At 39.0% G+C, this 18,006-nt stretch overlaps 1 protein-coding gene across 11 annotated transcripts in view; it reads left to right on the top strand.

The window, feature by feature from the left end:
* The window catches only part of DPH6 (diphthamine biosynthesis 6), a 520,575-nt gene that overhangs the window by 104,026 nt on the left and 398,543 nt on the right, over nucleotides 1–18,006 (top strand). The window lies entirely within an intron of this gene.

An 18,006-nucleotide genomic window follows, 5' to 3' on the forward strand; every position in this document is an offset into this window, starting at 1 on the left:
TGAAGTTATGCGGTTCTGAGTTAGTTTCTTAATCCTGAGTTCTAATTTGATTGCAATGTAGTCTGAGAGCCTTGTTGTTATGATTTCCATTCTTTTGCATTTGCCAAGGAATAATTTACTTCCAATTATGTGATCAATTTTAGAGTAAGGACAATGTGCTGAGAAGAATGTATATTCTGTGTATTTGAGTTGGAGAGTTCTGTAGATTTCTATTAGGTCCGCATGGTCCAGATCTGAGTTCAGGTCCTAGACATCCTTGTTGATTTTCCATCTCGTTGATCTAATATGGACAGTGGAGTTTTAAAGTCTCCCACTATTACTATGTGGCAGTCTAAGTCTCTTTGTAGGTCATTAAGAACTTGCTTTATGTATCTGGGTGCTCCTGTATTGGGTGTGTATATATTTAGGATCATTAGTTCTTCTTGTTGCAATGATCCTTTTACCATTGTGTAATACCCTTCTTTGTCTCTTTTGATCCTTGTTGGTTTAAAGTCCATTTTATCAGAGACTAGGAATGCTACTCTTGCTTTCTTTTGCTCTCCCATTTGCTTGGTAGATCTTCCCTCATCCCTTTATTTTGAACCTGTGTGTTTCCTTGCATGGAAGATGGGTTTCCTGAATACAGCACACCAATGAGTCTTGATTTTTTATCTAATTTGCCAGTCTGTGTCTTTTGATTGGGGCATTTATCCCGTTTACATATAAGGTTAATATTGTTATGTGTGAATTTGATCCTGCCATTTTGATGCTAGCTGGTTGTTTTGCCCATTAGTTGATGCAGTTTCTTCATTGTGTTGATGCCCTTTACCATTTGGTACATTTGTGGAGTGGCTGGTACTGGTTGTTTCTTTCTATGTGTAGTGCTTCTTTCAGGAGTTCTTGTAAGGCAGGCCTGATGGTGATGAAATCTCTGAGCAATTCCTTGTCCATGAAGGATTTTCTTTCTCCTTTGTTTATGAAGGTTAATTTGGCTGTATATGAAATTCTAGGTTGAAAGTTCCTTTCTTTAAGGATGTTGAATATTGGCCCCCACTCTCTTCTATCTTGTAGAGCTTCTGCTGAAAAATCCGCTACGTGTCTGATGGGCTTCCCTTTGTGGGTACTGACCTTTCTCTCTGGCTGCCCTTAGCATTTTTTTCTGCATTTCAACCCTGGTGAATCTGATGATTATGTGCCTTGGGGTTGCTCTTCTTGAGGAATATCTTTGTGGTATTATCTGTATTTCCTGGACTTGAATGGTGGCTTGGGTTGCTAGGCTGGGGAAGTTCTCCTGGATAATATCTTGAAGATAGTTTTCCAGCTTGGATTCGTTGTCTCCGTCACATTCAGGTACATCTATTAAATGTAGATTAGGTCTTTTCACATAATCCCATATTTCTTGGAGGCCTTGTTCATTTCTTTTCACTCCTTTTTCTCTAATCTTGCCTTCTCATTTTATTTCATTGAGTTGATCTTCAATCTCTGATATCCTTTCTTCTGCTTGATCAATTCAGCTGTTGAAACTTGTGTATGCTTCGTACAGTTTTCATGCTGTATTTTTCATCTCCATCAAGTTGTTTATGTTCTTCTCTGCATTGGTTATTCTCGTTAGCATTTTGTCTAACCTCTTCTCACGGTTCTTAGTGTCTTTGCATTGGGTTAGAACATGCTCTTTTAGCTCAGAGAAGTTTGTTATTACCCAGCTTCTGAAGCCTGTTTCTGTCAATTCATCAGACTCATTCTTCATCTAGCTTTGTTTCCTTGCTGGTGAGGAGTTGTGATCACTTGGAGGAAGAGAGGCGTTCTGGTTTTTGGTGTTTTCATCCTTTTGGCACTGGTTTCTTCCCATCTTCGTGGATTTATCTACCTGTCATCGTTGTAGCTGGTGACTTTTGGATGGTGTCTCTGGGTGGATATCCTTTTTGTTGATGTTGAAATTACTTCTTTCTCTTTTTTTAGTTTTTCTTCTAACAGTCAAACTCCTCTGCTGCAGGACTTCTTGAGGTTTACTCCAGACCCTGCTTGCCTAGGAATCATCTGCAGGGGCTGCATAACAGTAAAGATTGCTGTCAGTTTCTTCTTCTGTTGTGTTCGTCTCAGAAGTGTGCCCGCCAGATATCAGCTAGAGCCATCCTTTATGAGGTGCCTCTTTGTATCTGCGGGGTCAGGGAGCCCCTTGAGGAGACAATCCATCCCTTGTCAGAGCTCACGTGCTGTGCTGGGAGCTCTGTTATTCCATTCAGAGCTGCTAGGCAGGTATGTTTAAGTCTGCTGCCATGGAACTCTATAATCACCTCTTTTCCCAGGTGCTCTGTACTGGGATGGTGGGGCTTTATTTATAAGTTCCTAACGTGCTGCTGCCGTTTTTCAGAGATGTCCTGCCCAGCAAGGAGGTAGCCTAGTCACAGTATGACAGCAGGAGCATTGCTGAGCTGCTGCAGGCTCTGCCCAGCTGGTAGTGGTGGACTACCTTGGTAGCGGTGGACTGCCTCGGTAACGGCAAACTACCTAATGGTAGTCCACCTCTACTGCCTCAGTAGTGGTGGACTGCCTCAGTAATGGCGGATGCCCTTTCCCCCACAGAGCTGGACCATCCCAGGTCTGGCTGCGCTTGCTTCAAAACTCTGAATCCAGAGCGTTTCAGATTGCTGGTCTTCGTTGGGGTGGGACCCACTCAACTGTATCACCTTGCTCCCTGCTATCAGCCCCCTCCTTTTCAGTTGAATGGGCAGCTCTGTCTCCCAGGCGTTCCAGGCACCAGTTGAAATGGCCACCCAGATTTGTGAGAGTTTTTGTGCAGAAACCCATGGTGCTGGCTGAAACAGCTGTGCTGGAAACTTGTGGCGCTTTTCAGCCTGGGAATCTCCTGACCTATGGGCAGTAAAAACTCCTGGAGAAGCAGCAATATCTGAACCAGAGTGCTGGAGTGGATGGAAAAGCCCCCAATGGCCTCTGTTGAGTAGGTAGGGGGTCCTCTGGGATTACACTTCCTTGATGAGGCAGTGCCCTATCCTGCCTCTGCTCACCCTTCTTGTGCTACACCCACTGTACAAACAGTCCCGTTGAGATGCACCTGTTACCTCATTTGTAAATGTGGTGATAGCTGGGAACTATCCAGAGCTGTTCCTATTCAGCCATCTTGGATCGCCGACTCTCTCATTGTAATGTTTTAAGAGACTCATCCATTTTATTGAATGAAACAATAGTCTGTTCATTGTTATTGTAGTTTAGTGTTTCCTTGTGTGAAATTTCAAGTTAAATTATCACATCATGATTTAATTGTCCGTTCTATTATTGATGACATTTAGATAGTATCCAGTTTGGCACTATGATAAACAGTGCTGCCATGAAGGGTCATCTTACACACTTTCTATTCCAGACCTAGAACATCCTTTTTTTCAAAAAGCCCTAGTTTCTTTGAATTTTAAGTGGTATATGTCTGTATGTGTATATCCAATAACTCATCAGTTAATGATATTTCAAAATCAAATTCAAAACTACGTAAGGATTATAATAATTCTGTATTCCATCACTGCCTTCTTTCTTCCACAGCAAATCTTGATTATCAGGATCACAGGAGATAGTATTTATTAGAAAATCCCATAATTTCTGGGAACAAAAAGGCCAAATAGCAGATCTATTATCCATTCTTTCCAGCAACTGGGGTAGGCTCCCTGGAAAGAAAGAAGGAAGAACTTATGTAATCTTCCTATAAACGTATAATTACAGACCTCATGGGAAAAAAAAAAGCATACACACATCCAAACAAAAAATAACCAGTGGTATTTACTAGAGGGGAAGAGTGTCTTTGGACTGCTTTTAGCAGGATGTATCTAGTTGCTAAAAAAGAAAGAGAAATTATAAAGGAAAAATGTGTGAGACCACTTTTACCTATCGCCAGAAAACCTCCTGTTTCTTGAAAGATACATTTGTTTGCAAAGTAACTAAACTGATCACTAGAAAAACTATGAGTTTAAGGGTTATTCAGTTAAATGATGATGTAGTAACATTGACTATGAAAGGAAATAATACTAGGACTCTATTTACAAGATTTCTAGGATTGGGAGATAGGAATGAGGCGATGGGAAGGGTACAAGTACGCAACTATATATCTTTCCCATTTCATACAATTTTTGTTAGTTTTGCCTGATCTAATGGTCCTAGGCCCAAATTTAAAGTTGCATATACCAAAGGAAAGTGTAGTCAATGCATAAAACACAATATTAGTACCATTACATTTGACAGTGCATATTCTTAAAGGCCTTTAGGGAAATGAATCACTTCACTCTGTGTAGGCAAATTAAGGGCTGTCTGTAAACACAAGCCAAGTGTCTTGTGATTCTTATCTGTCAAATCCTGTAATATCTGCCAAGGAGAAGTGCTAACAAGGCTGCTGTTTTACTGTCCCTGTGGGTTTATAATACAACCATTGAGCCAGTAAGCCCAATCATAGGGAAGAGGGTATGGGTCAAAACAGGTAAAAGATGGAAATGGGGAGATGGAAAGGGACTTATAAGTGAATTAAAATTCTGTGGAGGGATACAACCATGTACCTTCCGTGGTGGAGCCTTAGAGCTAGAAAATAGTAATGTATTTGGTACCCCTCCTTGGTAAATACCAAACTACAAACTACTCTATTCTTGCTGACGTTGAGTTGTCTTGGATATCTCTCTCAAATTTGCTGCTAACCTAATTAATGTTGAGAGAGTACTCTGGATGTGTTTTCTGGAGAGAAGGGAAATTGGTGATGTACAGCTCTACTTAAAGATTCCACCTGTGTAATCTGCAGCAATAAAATGTCAAAGTGATGCCACTTGATTCAATGTAGGATCAGTTCACTACAGTTACCACTCATTTCTTGGTGTATAGGCTATTTATTTGTCCCTTGAACAACAAGGTGGTTAGAAGCACTGACCCCCTGCACAGTTGAAAAGCCACTTACAACTTTTGACACCCCAAAAACTTAACTACTGATAGCCTACTGTTGACTAGAAGCCTTCTCAACAACATAACAGTCAATTAACACATTTTGCATGTTAGATGTATTACATACTGTATTCTTACAATAAAATTAGCAGGATAAAAGAAAAACGTTACTAAGAAAATTATAAGAGACGCTGGGCACAGTGGCTCATGCCTGTATCCCCAGCACTTTGGGAGCCCGAGGTGAAAGGATCGCTTGAGTCAGGAGTTTGAGACCAGCCTGGGCAACATGGGGAGACCCATCCCTATAAAAAGTTAAAAAAATTAGTTGGGCATTTTGGTGTGTGCCTGTAATCCCAGCTACTCAGGAGGCTGAGGCAGGAGAATTGCTGGAGCGTGGCAAGTCAAGGCCTCAGTGAGCTGTCTTTGTACCTCTGCACTCCAACCTGGGTGAGACGGCAAGACCCTGTCTCAAAAAAAAAAAAAAAAGAAGAAAGAAAGAAAACATAAGGAAGACAAAATACATTTATACTGTAAGTTTATGCCATCTGTTTACAAGATAAATCACCTGTCCAAAAGTTGCAGGCAACCATGGCTAACAGATCTCAATCTACGATACATATCAAGCAATTCAACTTTTTCATATAATGTCAGGACTTTTCTCTGCTTCTTCAAAACACATCCAGCATCACTAGTGGCAGTTTATATGGGTCCCATGAGGTTACTTGAGGTTTACAGTATTGCACTAAACACAATGAAATATATGCAGGAACTACAAGAGATCACTTTTTACTATAATATACAACTTACTAGAGAGAGAAACTGCTCATGCAGAGATGATTACCATCACATAGTATTTTAAGCAGACACTAGCAACACTTGAGCTCACTGCAATTGCAAAATGAGGCGACTACAAAATTAATACATTAGTAACAATGGACCATAATAGTTAATTTTATGCAGTTATGATTTAATGCTGCATCTTTTTGTTTACATTTCTCTCACCTGTGAATGATATGTGCATATTTTGATAAATTTTAACCTTTTCTAATAGATTTGTATGTATTTTATGGTAGTAAATGATAAAATTATGAACATCTACATGTATTTCATGCTTTCATGATATAGCTTTCTCTTAATTTTTTCAGTATTTTAGGTTGCATGGTTCATATGTTGAGTTTTTTTCAAATTGTCACTAGTTTCTCCAAATATACTTACTGAAAAAAATTCCATATGTAAGTGGACCCAGGCAGTTCATATTTGTGATGGTCAGGGGTCAACTATATTTACCATTCTGATCTCTCTTTTTTTTTTTAATTTGATGATTTGACTATTACGATGATTGTGTACTAATCAAGTACATAGGTGAAGGTTTCAGAACAGTAGGGCTTTTGCACTCCTTGTGGACATAAATCAAAGTGATATGTTGCTATAATAACTACCTCGGTGTAATGGAGAGAGGAGTTCTACTGCCTGTAATAGCTTTGTTTCCTTCTGATATAGAATGTGTGAATGTGAATGGAATACATTTAAGGGAATTGGAAGACCACCTTATAGGAGTTGGATTTGAATGTAATGTAATGAATATTGCTAACAACTCCTCTCTGGAGTTATGCAGAGTATGTTTCTGAGAAGCCTGTGACACACCCAGAGAGAGCTGTATTTGGTATATAATATACCAAATGACAGTATCATGGGACATTTTTGTGTGTGTGCAAACTATTTTTCTGAATTGTACAAATTTTATGAGTGTACTATAGTAATAACCCATGTTGTTGCTTGATGAGTGTTGTCTCTGTTGTCTTGATGTTCTGAAGGCATTTTTAGTAATGGTCTTGAGGTACTGTATCAAACAAAAATAATGTTCCTTAAAGCGCGTGACTAAAAGGATTTGCTAATCCAAATAGAGACACTAGAGGGAGCTCTCTTCCAGGAGACTGGCTGCATCTGGAAATGGCCCTAGAGGGACAAGAAGGCTTTAAATGACTGGACTAATAGAGTATTCAGTGGAACATCATATTGGTCAACTGTGCAAAAGGAGGACTTATACTCTTATACAGGAAAGACTCTTGAATATTCCCATTGCTATGGAAGTTGTTGTTTTTAAAGATCAATGGCCAGCAGTTCTAGTAGCCAAGCCAACGATGCCCACTTATGGGAACATCATGGTTAGCCTAAATTATAGATCATTACTGAACAGTGTGGCCTTTATATTTGTTCTCCAGTGGCCCAAGTATCACAGATAAAAAGGGAATTTGTCTTTCTGATGATACATTGATTAGAATTGGAAGGGTAAAGAAACAACGTTGTGTTATCTTGAAGGGAGCTTGTTGCATAATGACATCTGGAACCCAATGGCTGTTAAAACCTATACTGTACTATCACCGATATATCCTCAAGCCGAATAGAATCCCAAATTTATTGAACAGTCATCTCTAGTCATTAACCTAGTCCCTGTGACTATGACTGTGCATGAGAAAAGTTGTTTTTGTTGGGAAGAAACAAGAGAATGGTACTGTAATTCTCATTGACCTTGTGTGTTAATCTGGGCCAGAGTATAGTGGTGAAGGACATGGATAACTATTCTGATGGTCTTGGCACGCTACCTTAAGCCTTAGGTTGCTTAATTACTTCTCTTCTTGAAATTATCAGAAAAGGTTGAAACTGGGTAAGGTCTCCAATTTATATTATACTACAAAATAAATATTACATTGTATGTGGGGCTGTAGAGAACATATTTTTATGTTTCTGCACAATTTTTCTGAGCAAATTTTACAGAAACTTGAGACCTAGGCTAAAAGATGAGCTTTAGAACTTTATTTATTACTGAGTAGATAGTGAAAACTCCAGAGAGACTTACCTTTCTAGAGGCTTCTGTTTTCATTTCTAAGGAAGGATTGAGACCAGGACCTTGGAGACATTTCTTGGTTTGTAAAGCTGGTGACATTAGTTTTTCACCCCAGAAAGATTTATTTACATTCTAAAGTGTGAAAGCTTATATCCTTCCCTTTACTTTTCCAAGGAAACTCTCTCAGAAGGGAATGGGGAACAGCTGCCTCTTTTTTCCTAAATCAATACTTGGATTTATTTTTCCAGGACTCCTTACCTATGGTAGATGAAATTACTTGCAAGATTATATCACATTCTCATCACTTTGCTTCTGGAATAAGAGCTGGACAGAAAAAAGTCAGAACAGTGTAATTTACTTATTCTTTGTAACTAATAAAAGTAATAAAGTGTTCTACTCCAGGAAACTCATGTTGGCATTCAGCGTACCAATAGATATAGATATAATGTTAAAATGTTAACATTATATGAAACAATTTCAGAATAACAATGCTAATGCCACCACTGCTGTTGTAATTTCTGAGAACAGTTAAAAAGAATTTTTTGTATGTGCTTTTCTGAATTTCTCCTCTGATTTTTAAGAGATCTTTTTATCTATACTATCTGAGCATAGCTACTATATATTATACATTCTTTATTTTTAAGTTTTATGGAAATGTAATTAACACACTGTGCACTTCACCCATTTAAAGTGTACAATTCATTTTTTTTAGTGTATTCACAGGTTGTGCAATTATTGCCACAGTTTAGTTTTAGAATTTGTGTTCCCCTAAAAGGAATCTCATGCTCATTAGTAATCATTCCCAACTTACCTTCAACCCCTGCTCCCCATCTCCTAGTCCTAGGCATCATGAGGACTTTGTGTCTTCATATCTTTATAGATTTGCCTATTCTGGATATTTCATATAAGTGGAATCCTACAATATGTGGTTTCTGTGACTGGCTTCTTTCACTTTGAATAATGTTTTCAAAATTCATCCAAATTATAGCATGTATAATTGAGTTTTTTATTGCCATATAATATTATGTTTCAAAGATATACCACATTTTAATTAGCCATTCATCAGTCCATGGACATTTGAGTCATTTCCATTTTTTGTTTATTATGAATAATCCTTCTATGTACATTTGTGTACAAGTTTTTCTTTGGACATATGTTTTCATTTCTCTTGGTTGTATACCTAGGAGTGGAATTCCTGTGTTACGTGATAATTCTATGTTTAACATTTTAAGCAACCGCCAAACTAATTTCTAAAGTGGTTGTACCACTTTAGATTCCCACTAACAATGAATGAGGGTTCCAGTTTTTCACACCTAACCAACATCTTATTATTTCTGTCTTTCTTATGGCTATCCTGGTGAATATAAAGTTGTATCTCATTGTATTTTATTTTGCATTTCTCTAATGTCTAATGATATTGAACATCTTCTCATGCATTTATTGGCCATTTGTCTATCTTCTTTGGAGAAATGTCAATTAAAGTCCTTTGCCTATATTTTAATTGACATATTTGTCTTTATTGAGTTGTAGGTATTCTTTAATATATATTCTGAGTATAAGTTTCTTATCAAATGTGTGAGTCTCAACTATTTTCTCCCATTTTGTGAGTTTTTTCTTTACTTCTGGATAGTGTTCTTTGAAGCATAAACATTTTTAGTTTTGACATAGTTCAGTTTATCATTTTTTATTTTGGTTACTTGCTCTTTTGATGTTATTTCTAAGAAATTATTGTCTAACTTGATGTCATGAGATTTACTCCTCTGTTTTCTTCAAAAAGTTTTATACTTTTAGCTCTTAGATTTAGGTATGTGATTTCCTGGTTCTGTCTTTTTCCCACTTTTTTTTTTTTTCATGCAACCTGTCATCTGCATTAGGCATTTCTCCTAATGCTATCCCTCCCCTAGCCTCCCACTCCCCTACAGGCCCCGGTGTGTGATGTTCCCCTCCCTATGTCCATGTGTTCTCATTGTGCAACTTCCACTTATGAATGAGAACATGTGGTGTTTGGTTTTCTGTTCCTGTGTTAGTTTGCTTAGCATGATGGTTTCCAGCTTCGTCCATGTCCCTGCAAAGGACATGAACTCATCCCTTTTTATGGCTGCATAATATTCCATGGTGTCTATGTGCCATATTCTTTTGATCCAGTCTATCATTGGTGGGCATTTGGGTTGGTTCCAAATCTTTGCTATTGTGATTAGTGCTGCAGTAAACATATGTGTGCATATGTCTTTATAGTAGAATGATTTATAAACCTTTGAGTATGTACCCAGTAATAGGATTGCTGGGTCAAGTAGTATTTCTGGTTCTATATACTTGAGGAATCAGCACACTTTCTTCCACAATGGTTGTAAACACTTACCAACAGTGTAAAAGTGTCCTGTTTCTCCACATCCTGTCCAGCATCTGTTGTTTCCTGACTTTATAATGATCACCATTCTAACTGGTGTGAGAAGGTACTTAATCGTGGTTTTGATTTGCATTTCACTAATGGTCAGTGATGATGAGCTTTTTTTTATAAGTTTGTGGGCCACATAAATGTCTTCTTTTGAGACGTATGTGCTCATATCCTTCGCCCACTTTTGATGGGGTTGTTTGTTTTTTTCTTGTAAATTTGTTTAAGTTCCTTGTAGATTCTATAACTTTTCTCTCTCTGTTATTCTGCTGCACAAATTCTAGACACCTCAGCTTCCTTCAACTCTGATCTTTAGCTCTTTAACTTAGAAAAACCACTCGACTCGCTTTAGAGTCCCCTTGCATACACCTAATTTTGAAAACTGCCTTCAGGCAGAAACCAGGTATGATGCTAATATTCACCTCATTTCTTTACGTTCTCTGAAAGATCACAGTTCTGTTACATCATGTTTCTTGTCTGAAACCCTTTGTTTGATATAATTTGTCCTGTTTCTGGTTGGTTGTGGGAGGAGGACAAGTCCCGGGTGTTACTCTTTCACAGGCATACATGGAAATTCTGTTTTCTTTTCTCTTTCTTTGTTTTTTGTATTTGATGTAACTGCCTGTTTTCTTACTGTCTTTTGTTGATTAAAAATTTTTTAAAACATTTAAGACATAGTCTATTCTTAAAAGGACTATGTAAATATCTGAAATACTCAGTGGTCTAAACCTCTTGTGTGTATATGTACTTGTATGTAGATTACTCTGATTTATTTCCTTGTTTGGTTATTTTAGTTATGTGATTAAGCATAATCTGTCTCAGTCCTTTGGGAAAGACTTATGTATATGTGGGATTTTTCTTTTTCTTTTTCTTTTTTTTTCTTAAGAATAAACATTTATTGTTACATGCATATAATGAAAAAAATCTGTAGTGAAGTTACAATTAATTTATAAGGATAATTTAATTCAAACAATTACATCTGTGTTTCTAGCTGAAATTATTCTATGGGTAGGAATTTTATATATATATATATGTATATTTTTTAAATTGCATTTTAGGTTTTGGGGTACATATGAAGAACGTGCAAGATTGTTACATAGGTACATATGTGGCAGTGTGATTTGCTGTCTTCCTCTCCTTCACCTATATCTGGCATTTCTCCCCATGCCATCCCCCCCAAATCCCCACCCCCCGCTGTCCCTCCCTTATTTCCCTCCAACAGACCCCCGTATGTAGTGCTCCCCTCTCTGTGTCCATGTGTTCTCATTGTTCAACACCTGCCTATGAGTGAGAACATGCGGTGTTTGATTTTCTGCTCTTGTGTCAGTTTGCTGAGAATGATGGCTTCCAGGTTCATCCGTGTCCCTACAAAGGACACGAACTCATCGTTTTTGATGGCTGCGTAATATTCCATGGTGTATATGTGCCACATTTTCCCTGTCCAGTCTATCATCAGTGGGCATTTGGGTTGGTTCCAGGTCTTTGCTGTTGTAAACTGTGCTGCAGTGAACATTTGTGTGCATGTGTCCTTATTGTAGAACGATTTATAATCCTTTGGATGTATACCCAGTAATGGGGTTGCTGGGTCAAATGGAATTTCTACTTCTAGTTCCTTGAGGAATCGCCACACTGTCTTCCACAATGGTTGAACTAATTTACACTCCCACCAACAGTGTAAAAGTGTTCCTATTTCTCCACATCCTCTCCAGCAACTGTTGTCTCCGGATTTTTTAAAGATCGCCATTCTAACTGGCGTGAGATGGTATCTCAATGTGGTTTTGATTTGCATTTCTCTAATGACCAGTGATAATGAGCATTGTTTCATATGTTTGTTGGCCTCATGAGATTTTTCTTTTTTACTTTATATATGGGGAGGCAGGGGATGCCACAGACCTAGGAACATTTTAGCTGCCTTTGAGGGTTCTGGTTTATAAAGTAGTCTCAGTGTAGTTCCCCCACCTTAGGTAGATCCCACAATGAATCTTCTGATTCTACTGACGGTATTAGTTTTTTTACCCAAGGCGATTCTGGCTTTCATGTTCACTTTATTTCTCATTTTCAAATGTTAGCTTATCTTTTCGTTTTCTTTTAATTCCTTGGACATTTTCTTTCCTTTCTTGTGAGCCCAGCAATACATTTAAAAAATAATGTTTGGTTTAATATATTGACAAGCCGGGCGCGGTGGCTCAAGCCTGTAATCCCAGCACTTTGGGAGGCCGAGGCGGGTAGATCAAGAGGTCGAGAGATCGAGACCATCCTGGTCAACATGGTGAAACCCCGTCTCTACTAAAAATACAAAACATTAGCTGGGCATGGTGGTGCTTGCCTGTAATCCCAGCTACTCAGGAGGCTGAGGCAGGAGAATTGCTTGAACCCAGGAGGCAGAGGTTGCAGTGAGCCGAGATTGTGCCATTGCACTCCAGCCTGGGTAACAAGAGCAAAACTCCGTCTCAAAAAAAAAAAAAAAAAAAAAAAAAAATATATATATATATATATATATATATATATATATATATAGACAAAAGAAAAACTTCAGCTTAATTAAATTTAAAAGAGTTTATTTGAGCAGTGAACGATTTGTGAATTGGGCAGCCTCCCAAGCCAGAGTAGGCTCTGAGACTCCAGCACAGCTACACAGTGGAAGAAGATTTATGGCCTGAAAAAAAGGAAAACGATGCATAGAAAATGGAAGTGAGGTACAGAAAGAGCTGGGTTGGTTATTATGCAGGAATGTTTACATCATAGTTCAGCTAAAATCTGGGTTATTCTCACAATCAGGAAAAATTAGGCACACTGATACACTGAATGGTAGATAGATTTATTAAAAGAAAGCTCTCAGCAGTGAAAGAGAGGTTCTTACCAGCAGACACCCACCTCACAGATTGTATACCAAGCCACCACACATGAGCTGAAAAGGCCCAGATTCTCCCCCTTCCTAAGGCACGAATTCCTGGTGACTCCACCCCATTCTTCCAGTGTACATGCAGACCCCCAGTCTGTTGCAGGCATGCCCAGGCAAGACCCTGTGAAGGCTTCCTTATCTGCCTCCTGCACCTATCATTCCCCACTCTAAAAAAGTACATACAATTGCTGTTAGAATAAGGATAGGATAAGGATATAGACTGATCTTCACTACTTCCTGCTGACAGGAGGCACTGTTTTGGGAAAATGGCAGTCAGAGCTCCCTCAGAGGCCTGTGTAAGGGTCCCCAGTAAAAGGGGGCCATTGTTTGAGGCTCTAGTTGCATGGCTGTTTGAAGTTCAATGGCCTGAAGGCAAGAAGAGACATATATGGTTATTAGAAAACGTGTAAAAATATAACAAAAAAGGGCTGGGTAAGGACAGTTCTAAAATCCCAAGGCTGTTGACATGTCTAGATAATTGGTGGCTATAATTAGACTTGCTAAGATTTGAGTGGATGGGGCTTTGGTTAACCCTCTTTGTTTTATTTTCTTAAAAAGGAAACATCTAGGTTATGGCAGGATTTGCAGGATAATTGCTCAGAATTAAAATATTGAGCCAGATTTTTACATTACCCATCCCTTTTGTTCCTTCTGAGCTGCAGCCAGAGATTGCTGGTTGGTTCACAGGAATAAGCACTGTTAGCCTAAAATGTAGCCAAGAACTTTAAAAACAACTAATGAGTCTAGAATTTAATGACTTTTTAAACAGAATATAAACAGTGATCCTTGTCATTCCCTTTACTGGTTTACATTGGGAGAGGGAGGCCAAAAGCCCAACTGGTAAAAAAATACTTTTACTCTTTTGCCCACATGTCAGGCTTTCGGGTTCTCTTCCACCAAGCTCAATCCCAAGCCCACCAGTTTAAGGTTTGGGAAATTAACTTCTCACAGTTTGGAGCACACATCCGAGAGGACTTTCTGTAGGAGGACACAATTACCCACCTGTGAAGAGAAGACAGAGGAGGAAAATAGAAAAAGAAGACATTTTTTCAAAGGAGCCCCAGGACTCAGGATGCTTTCAAAAGAATTTCAGAGTGAAGATGAATGGCTGCTCATCTAGAAAGAGGGGAGCGAGGTGTTCCTGGTTCCCTCTTCTTCCTAGCAAATGACAGGGTGGTGGAAAGAAAAAGGTGTCTGGGCAAGAAACCTCTTATTCTTATGCAAATAGATTTCTCCAACAGGGAGAGAAACTTTTTCTTTCTTGAGATGAAGTCTCTCTCTCTCACTCAGGCTCGCGTGCAGTGATGAACAGGGAGACGGGCTTTTAATTGCTGTCAGACTGAACTGGACCCTTTGGCCAGAGGATGGGGAGACTCCGTGGAGGTGTGGCGAGGAATGCTGGCCAGCTGGCTGAGCAGGGCCTCTGGCCCCTAAGACTGCCCTGGGGACCAGGCAGCAGCAATGGCCTGCATGCACCTACAAGCATTAGGGTGGGGTGGAACACTACTGCTAAAAGTTACGTACCATTACAGTCCTGAAAAAAGAAGGAAAACCCCATAGAAAAGGCTGGTTTGTACTGAGGCTGGCATTCTCAAACCCTGAGAGCGATGAAAGGGACTACAGTTTCCTTTATCCTCTGAAGTCCAAATACAACAAGGCTCAGAAACAAAAGGGAAAGAGCTTTTTGGTCCACATTTTACTCAAACCTTCTCGTGTCCCTGTGTGGACCACCAAAATGATGCAGGATTTTTTGCTCCTTAGTTCAGCTAAAATCTGAGTTCTTGTCTCACAACCAAGAAAAATTAGGCACATAGACACATGGAAGGGTGAGGAAGGCACATTTAGTAAGCAAAAAGAAAGCTCTCAGCAAAGAAGGAGGGGGCCCTGCCAACTCCCACCTCACGGATTGAATACCAGGCCACCACACATGAGCTGAAGATGCCTGCCTCCTCCCCCAGCAAAACGCACGAATTCCTGGGGGTGTACCCCATTATCCCAGTGCACATGCAGACCCCCAGTCTGTTACAGGCATGCCTAGGTTACCTTTTTCTGCCTCCTGCATCTATCAGTTACAGCTCAACATTTGCCTTTTTTGAACATGGTTGGAACAGTTGGCTCTATTTGATTGGCCAAAACTCAATAATTGTCACAAATGTAGTCTATGGTTTGTTTACACCTCCACTTGTTATAGTTCACGATGCACAGACAAATCTTTAGACCAAACTTAAAATATGTAAGGAGGCAGCTTTAGGCTAAACTTGATTTAATTTTTGGCACTCCACAGGTATATTTTTGTGGAAGGGTCATGTAGATAATTGACCATTCTACTGGGAAAGGAAGTTTTTTACTTTATTTCTAACAATACAGTATTACTTAACTTATCAAAACTCACATTAGTGACAAGGCATGGTGACTCACACCTGTAATCGCAGATCTTTGGGAGGCTCATGTGGGCAGATGGCTTGAACTCAGGAGTTCAAGACCAGCTTGGTGAAACCCTGTCTATATTATACATACACACACACACACACACACACACACCACACACACACACACACACACCACACACACACACACACACACACACACACCCCCCCACACACACACACACACACACACACACACACAATCTGGGTATGGTGGCACATCCCTGTAGTCCCAGCTACTTGGGAGGCTGAGGTTGGAGGATTGCTTGAGACCTGCACTCCAGCTTGGGCAACAGAGTGAGACCCTGTCTCAAAAAGAAAAAATAAAACAAACCAAAAAAAACCTTAATAGTAATTTATCTTTCCTAATTATATCCTTTTTCATCTTTATTGCTTTGAATTTTGCTTTGATATTAAGGATAGGACCACCGTAACCTTTCTTTGTATTTGCCTGATATGTTGTTGCCTAGTCTTTCATTTTAACCTTTCTCTTTCTCTCTCTCTGTGTGTGTGCATTTGCTTTTAGATATGCAGTGTATAATTGGCATATCATTAGATTTTATTGTTGACCCAATCTTTGTCTTAAAAAACTTAACCTACTGTTTTTACTGATATAATCAATTATTTATTAATTTTTCTACTTATTTTATTCATTTTATGTCAGCAGTTTTTTGTTTTACTGCTCTTTATTTTCTACCTTTTGCTATATGGAATATTTCAGTGCCCTCTGTTGTTTTGGCAGTCATGCATCCTATTAATAATTAGCTTTAATCTTTTCAAAGGTATTCTTTAAATTATAATTTTTAAAATATCAACATCAAAATTGCAATAGTCCCTTTTTAGTCTTTCTTAATCAATATAAGTAATTTAAGAGACTAGGCCTATAAGTGGACCAGAGACCTAGTTGTATTTGGGATCCTTACCTCCCAGAGATAGAAACAACTGACCTTTGACTCAAATGGGCCTGCTGTTTTTTGTTTTTTTGTTTTTCATAAATGCATCTGCTATTTTGGGTTTGATTTGTACTAGTTTATAAGCTTATAATAGAGATGAATATAAACATTTTCATGGCAAGATGCTTTGGTACTCTGACAGTTGATTTATGTATTGTATGGGGTAGCCCTGTACAGTACATTTGGGGATGTCACAGCTACATAAAGTCATCTCCACCTGGCCTTCTCTTTTCTCTTCCACAAACACATATACTAAGGGCCCAAGTCAAGTTCTTAGAACAATGGTTTTCAACTGTGGCTGCACATCAGAGTCATCTGATGAGCTTTTAAACATCCCAGTGACCAAACTGCACTTGACCAATTAAATCAAAATACCTGGGGATGGGACTCAGGTACATGTAATTTTGTAGCACTCTAATAATAATTGATTTTTTTTTTTTTTTTCCGAGGCAGAGTTTTGCTCTTGTTACCCAGGCTGGAGTGCAATGGCGCGATCTCGGCTCGCCACAACCTCCGCCTCCTGGGTTCAGGCAGTTCTCCTGCCTCAGCTTCCTGAGTAGCTGGGATTACAGACACGCACCACCATGCCCAGCTAATGTTTTGTATTTTTAGTAGAGACGGGGTTTCACCATGTTGACCAGGATGGTCTCGATCTCTCGACCTCATGATCCACCCGCCTCGGCCTCCCAAAGTGCTGGGATTACAGGCTTGAGCCACCGCGTCTGGCCAATAATTGATTTTAATATGAATCCAAGGAATTTATATTAGTTCAGAATTTGTCAAACCAGGGTTAAATCTGATTCATCGCCTGAATTGGAAGTAGAGTTTTATAGGAATCCTACAAATGTGTTTATTTACTTATTGTCTATTACTGTTTCTATGCTAAATGGAAGAATGTAGTAATTGTGAAAGAACCAATTTTGCCCACAAAACCTAAAATATTTACCTTTTATGGAACATATTTGCCAACCCCAATGTAGAGGAACTCAAAGGGATTTTCCCTACAACCCTGCAGTTTTATTGTTAGCCAGGTGTCTTCAGGGGAATTTTAAGGCTTGGAGTCCTGCCCTTCCGCTGAGAGAATACCACTACGTCTCTTGCTTTGAAAAGCTATCTTCATCAAGTTAAGTTTTTGTTTATTCTGATAAACAAAAACAAGTTTGTGTCCTTCCTTAAACCTGTTGATGTCAATTGCTATCATCCTTTAATTTTTCCAATCCATTTTTTCCACCTTTTTTCGTTCCTTAACTTTGAACCCATTTAATTGCTGATTTTATGGTTAATTATTATTAGTTATATATATTGCTTCTCTTTAAGCAGTGAATTCGATATTCACATTTAATAGTGTGATTTGCAAACTTCTTTGGCACAATTATACATGTGACTGGGTTTTGGCATTTGCCACTATGTCACAACTTCCCTGTTCTTTTTTTTTTCCCCCCAACTTTTAGGTTTAGTGGGTACATGTGCCTGTTTGTGACATGGGTAAATTTTATGTCACTGGGGTTTGGTGTTTAAATGGTCTAGTCATTAGTCATTTATACTTGACAGTTTTTCAACCCTCACCCTCCTCCTAACTTCTA

This window comes from Saimiri boliviensis, chromosome 2 (assembly GCF_048565385.1).
Source record: "Saimiri boliviensis isolate mSaiBol1 chromosome 2, mSaiBol1.pri, whole genome shotgun sequence".
Taxonomy (NCBI): Eukaryota; Metazoa; Chordata; class Mammalia; order Primates; family Cebidae; genus Saimiri; species Saimiri boliviensis.